The sequence below is a fragment of the Tribolium madens genome, unplaced genomic scaffold (genome assembly GCF_015345945.1).
Source record: "Tribolium madens isolate multiple individuals breed KSU strain unplaced genomic scaffold, Tmad_KSU_1.1 Scaffold_19;HRSCAF=116;Tcas5.2_LG9, whole genome shotgun sequence".
NCBI classification, from domain to species: domain Eukaryota; kingdom Metazoa; phylum Arthropoda; class Insecta; order Coleoptera; family Tenebrionidae; genus Tribolium; species Tribolium madens.
In genome coordinates, this window is record NW_025400983.1 from 709,102 (window position 1) to 715,490 (window position 6,389).

The 6,389-nt window shown below is 30.6% G+C and overlaps 1 protein-coding gene across 1 annotated transcript in view; it reads left to right on the plus strand.

Moving 5' to 3' along the window:
* The first annotated feature begins 1,848 nt into the window (after nt 1-1,848).
* Nucleotides 1,849-6,389, plus strand: part of LOC123015985 (somatostatin receptor type 2-like) — a 146,883-nt gene continuing 142,342 nt past the window's right edge. The window contains exon 1 of the mRNA XM_044416127.1: nt 1,849-1,992. The gene's annotated coding sequence lies outside the window, so the exon portion shown is untranslated. The remainder of the gene's footprint in view (nt 1,993-6,389) is intronic.

Here is a 6,389-nt window from a genome sequence, read left to right on the forward strand (position 1 = left end):
TTTTCAATTTTCGCATGTCAGGTTTATTAAAGTTTTTCAGTCTATTGAGTTAAAACTATTCAAATTTCTTCTAGTTTGTCTTTTTAGCAATTTGTAACATTACTAAATTAAAATTCAGTAATCTTAGTTTCAAGTTTCAAGAGTATTTTTAACAGATTTTTCGTATTTTCACATAAATTCTAGCTTATATATGTTTCAAATTGATGTAGAAAAAAATCAATTTGTTTAGTTATTTGATAAATTACAGTTGCGTACGTAAAATCTGTCCTAAATTGCGGTAGACAATCATAATTTACTCAAAAAATCTAATTCTAGAGTTCTTTTTTTCCAAGTTTTGCACACAAAATCGAGCTAATATGTGTTTCAAATTGCTGTAGACAATTGTCAAAATAGTTTTTGAAGCCACTTTGTAACTTATAGGAATCTAATTTTTCACAACTTTAAGCAATTTGTAAGAAATGTAAGTTTGAGTAATTTTTGTTAAAGTTTTAATTAATGTCTTAAATTCTTCTAAACTTTTTTGGTTTTTGATATGTTGTAAATTGAGCTAATATCTGTTACAAAATGCTGTAAATGAATTCTTTTATTCACAGTCATGATGGATTATGCACAATACAAATTTTTTTACAACTGACCTTGACCGTCCACGGCAATTTGTAACAGTAACTAAAGCAAGATAGTTATTTAAAAAACAATAAGACCATTTAAGAAACTCTATTTTTTGTCTGTATTTTTGCAATTTTGCACATAAAATTGAGCTAATATGTGTTTCAAATTACTATAGACAATTGAAAAAATCGTTTTTGAAGCCACTTTGCAATTTATAGGAATCTAGTTTTTCACAACTTTAAGCAATTTGTAACAAATGCTAAAGTAAGTTTGAGTAATTTTTGTTAAAGTTTTAATTAATGTCTTAAATTCTTCTAAAACTTTTTTGGTTTTTAATATGTTGTAAATTTTGCTAATATCCGTTACAAATTGCCGTAAATGAATTCTTTTATTTACAGTTATGATGTATTATGTCAATACAGATTTTTTTACGACTGACCTTGACCGTCCACGGCAATTTGTAACAGTAACTAAAGAAAGATAGTTATTTTAGAAAAATGAGACCACATTGACTACTTAAAAAAACTCAATTTTTTGTTTGTATTTTTGCAATTTTGCACAAAAAATCGAGCTAATATCTGTTCCAAATAGCTGTGAATGAATTCCATTAATAAAGTAAGGTTATTATTATGTATAATACAGAACTTTTAAAGACTTTGACCAATGAGACCACATTGAGTATTTAAGAAACTCTATTTTTTGTTTGTATTTTTGCAAATTTTGCACATAAAATTGAGCTAATATATGTTCCAAATAGCTTATACATAACCTTATTATTATGTACAATACAGAATTTTTAAACACTTTGACCTTGACTGTCCACGGCAATTTGTAACAGTAATTAAAGCAAGATAGTCATTTTGGAGAAATAAAAACACATTGAATACTTCAATTTTAAATAGTTTTTTTGGCAATTTGAAACAGATACTAATCACAGCTTAGTCGTTGTTTTGAAAATTTGCGAAGACATGTTATTAAATCTTTTTGTGTTTGAAGACATCAAAGGGCCTTAAAGCCGGTATTTCAGGGGCGCTTTCGCTAATTAAGGCATCTTTTCACCTGAAAAATCGCTCGTTGTGCAAAATCGTGCGATTTTCCTCCGGCTTTCGGCGGTAATATGTGGGCCTAACGGGGTAAGAGTCCGGGCCGGTCGTTCTCCACCCCCTCGGTTATAAAAGAGTGGAAAGAGTGTATCGTGTCAGTTTCGGCGCGCATGTCCTCCTCTCACATCGACGGTGAGAGCGAGCGTCTCGACGCTGTGAATCTTGCAATCAGCAGTTGTTTCGGTGGCGCGTGGTTTTGTAGACGTGCGTCGTCGGCGTCGGTGCGGCCCTCGAAGACGTCGTCTCGTTCGTTCACCTTGGCGCACCTTCCATGCGAAAGGTAAGAGACAAATCGAAAGTTGGCCATGTGAGACATTGCCACACAAAAACAATTGGTATTTTGACCGGATATGACACGCATACTTTGATCAGGGAAATGGAAAATGGCAATTTCGAGTTCAGGTGAGACTGAATAAAATTGATGTTTCGAAAAGGTAAAAGTGGCGCAAGAACTCACTTTTCCACTGATGCAATCTCAATACCGGACAAGATGCGTTTTGCGATTATTTTAATGAAAAGCAGGCCGAGGGATTTTAGGATAACTAAATTGACGAAAATGCACAAATTCGATTTGACAACTTGGAAAAGTTCGCCGGAATGAAATTGTTTCCTATCCCTTGGCAAAAATTTTACGGACGATTTAATTTCACAAAGGCCTAAACTGTTTTGCCTCTTGTTCATCAACTTTTTCGAGAATCGTGACTTCACAAATATGGGCTTTTAATCCTCTCTCTTAAAAAAACAAAGAGAAAATAACAATTCCTTTAAGACACTCTTTTGACCGGCTTGAATAGCCTTAAGATTAAAAAAAATAGCTAAACAGAGTGCACCAATAAACTAAACAACGTTTTTTTAATCTCCATAAATTTATTTATTGTATCTTCAACCGTATAATTCTGATTTTTGGTCTTTGTGGCCGAACGGTGCGACCGATTTTTACCAAATGTTTCGTACTATGTCCCCTTACTACATACCAAATTTCAAGTTTCTAGCTCTTATCGTTCTCGAGATATGCTGTTTACAGACAGACATACACACACACGACCCAAACTAACTTTTTTGGTGTCTTGAAGCTATAATTCGTCCAGAAATGTAAAAATCTGGGTATGTTAAATTTCAGCCGATTCAGAAAAATAAAAATGGATAGTGGCTGATTTTTAAAATTTATTTGAAACCCCCTTTTCCCATCCTAAACGAGTCGTCTGAAAATAAAGTGTTACTATAGAAACGTAATGTAACTATGGTAATAAAAGTTGCAGAATGAAAATTACCATAGTAACAACAGAAATTCCGGCCCAGTGGCGGGTCATTTTTTCTAAAAATATTGAGTACTGAAGAAACTTTATTTTTTGGTTGTATTTTTACAACTTTGTCTATAAATTGAGCTAATATCGTTCCAAATAGCTGTAAATGAATTCCTTTAATAACACGGCAATTTGTAACAGTAATTAAAGCAAGATAGTCATTTTGGAGAAGTAAAATCACATTGAATATTTCAAATTTTAATTGTTTTTTTGGCAATTTGAAACAGATACTAATCACAGCTTAGTCATTGTTTTGAAAATTTAAATTAAAATATAGTGGCTGGMTTTTTAAATTTATTTGAAACCCCCTTTTCCCATCTTAAACGAGTCGCCTGAAAATAAAGTGTTACTGTAGAAACGTAATGTAACTATGGTAATAAAAGTTGCAGAATGAAAATTACCATAGTAACAACAGAAATTCCGGCCCAGTGGCGGGTCATTTTTTCTAAAAATATTGAGTACTGAAGAAACTTTATTTTTTGGTTGTATTTTTACAACTTTGTCTATAAATTGAGCTAATATCTGTTCCAAATAGCTGTAATTCCTTTAATAACATAACCTTATTATTATGTACAATACAAAATTTTTAAAGAGTTTGACCTTGACTGTCCACGGCAATTTGTAACAGTAATTAAAGCAAGATAGTCATTTTGGAGAAGTAAAATCACATTGAATATTTCAATTTTTATTTGTTTTTTTGCAATTTGCAACAGATACTAATCACAGCTTAGTCATTGTTTTGAAAATTTAAATTAAAATACAGTGGCTGGTTTTTTAAAATTTTTTTGAACCCCCCTTTCCCATCCTAAACGAGTCGCCTGAAAATAAAGTTTTACTATAGAAACGTAATGTAACTATGGTAATAAAAGTTGCAGAATAAAAATTACCATAGTAACTAACAACAGAAATTCCGACTCAGTAGCGGGTATTCATTTTTTAAACTCAATATTCTAAAAATATTCTTACTTTAATGAAAGTTTCGATAATTAATTTTCTTTCATGACATTCAACTTGGCATTTCTCGTGTTACCAACCTTAAAAGATAAATTGCTCTAGACTGTTAAAACATTTCTATTCTATTATTCTATTAGTGGATGTTTGGACACTTCAAAGGTTTTGTTACACAAAAATAGCGAAAGTTTGATTAAATTATTTTTTTGTTTGAAAATTAGCATTATTAGTGACCGCACTGTATTTTGCTTGCTTAAAAACTCGTTACTTGCGACTTTTACTTCCGTCGAAGTAGATAATGAATTTTGGTCGAGTAAAAGGGGTCATGCGTTTAATTTTAGTTTCAGAGTCTAATTTTGATCAATTACAGTTTTTTTTTTTTTTTCTAAAAATACAAGTCCGTCAATCTTTTTTCAACTAAAACTGTCGTAATTAAATAATTGTTGGCATTGTCGTGAAATTGAGGCCGTGTAAAAAACTAGTCGATAATTGAGCTATTGATAAAGTAATTTGACAAGCTATTACTCTTCACAACCCTAATACCCAAGTGTTCCTAAATGGATCAATTAAAGCAAACTAGGGTGATTATAATAAGTGGAGCAGTTTTATGAAAATAGGGTTGAAACGAAATTCGTTTGAATAAAATTTCGTTTTGTTAGTGTTGAGTTTAGTTTGTGCTAAAACTAATTATTTGCTATGTGCACTGCTAAAACCAACAATGAATCCCCATCGAGTTAACTTGGAAGTCCTCTTTTGAGTAGCCTCTGTAAATTAGGGCACTTAATGGCCCGTGCATCACATGATTTAGGCCCTGTTTTCGCTCATTTTTGACAAGAATTAACGCATTTTAGTTCGAATGGAGCCAAAAGTAATTTATTATAAATTTTGGTTGGCTAATTAGGAATCTAATTAATTCGCTCGGAAACAAATCCAGCGAGAAATTAATTTTTTTGATATCTTTTCATGAGTCAATAAAAAAATTGAAGTTCACAAAGGTTTCCGATTCGCACAAATGCGGCTTTTTATGGATGAATGCCCTGATTTTTTTTTTCGAGAAAAAAAAAGAAAAAATATTTTAACGTTGAATGTATTGTAATGGAAATTTCGATTCACATGGCTAGCGTAAGAGACAGGCGTTTTAAAACGTAAATTTCGCTTTTATTAACCATAAACTTCAGAATCCATAACAATGAATGTTGGGTATAAACGGTTAAAATTGTTTGCTTTGCATCCTAGGGGAAATGGGGCTTTATGGAGGTGACGACCACGATTTATATTCCATCACTTTGTTTATAAATTATTTTTTTCACTACTAGTTGTAAAAAGTATCATTACTTAGTTTGTCAAGAGGTTGCAAAATTGTTTTTTTTACTGGCCAGTAATCATTTCATTACTGACCAAGGCCAACAATGAATACCAATATTATTTATTGAAACTATTATCATCACAAGTACTAACAAAAGTATTTTGAGATGAAATTAATGCAAAATCAAATAAAAAAAGACAAACTTTTTTATTAAAACATTAGAATAACCCCACCTCTAATTTTTTTGACTTTGTCAAAACAACAAATGGGCTTATTTCATGTTGAAACACTACTGGTTTAGGGCAAATTAACACTTTTGTGTGTTCTAATTTCTATGTTATTTTAACAAATTTCTTATATTGTGAGGTTAGAAAATTTCTTTAATAAATGCAGAAGTAAAAAAATTACATAACCTTATTTACGCTAAAAATAAAATAATTCTACCAATTTAAATTACTAACTCAGGTAGGTAAGTAATTAATTACTTTAGGTAATAATAAATTTAAAAAAATAATAGTTGTGAATGACGACAATATGCTCATTAAGTAAGGTTATATTCTTCACTTTTGTATTTCTCTGTGATAAATATGCTAGTAGTGAAAAAAAATTGTATAAAATATAGTAGAGAAGATTTCTATAGGCTACGCATCTCGGGTAATAAAAAGCTCTGCTAAAAAATCCTTTTTGTCACTTTTGATAAACAATTCAACACTTGACGAAGTTTTGATAAAAAATTCATAATTGCAATGAAATGCACAATAAAAAAATATTTTTTTATAAATAATTTTTTTCACTAGTTCTAAAAGTATCATTACTTAGGTTGTAAAATTGTTTTTTTTTTCACTGGTTTCATTACTGACCAAGGGCAATAATAAACTATTATCATCACTAAGGCTCGGATTATATGCAAAATGCATATTTGTCATTAAGACGTATATTAACAAAATTATAAGTTTTCTATGCATATCTTATGTTTTTTGATTAAAATAAGCCAATTAAAAAATGCATATTTTGGCAACTTGGTGCATATTTTAGGAAATATTGCATATTTGTGCATATTTTCTTCAAATCACTAATTTCCGATTAAAGATTTCAGTTCAAGTTAAAAATTGGACA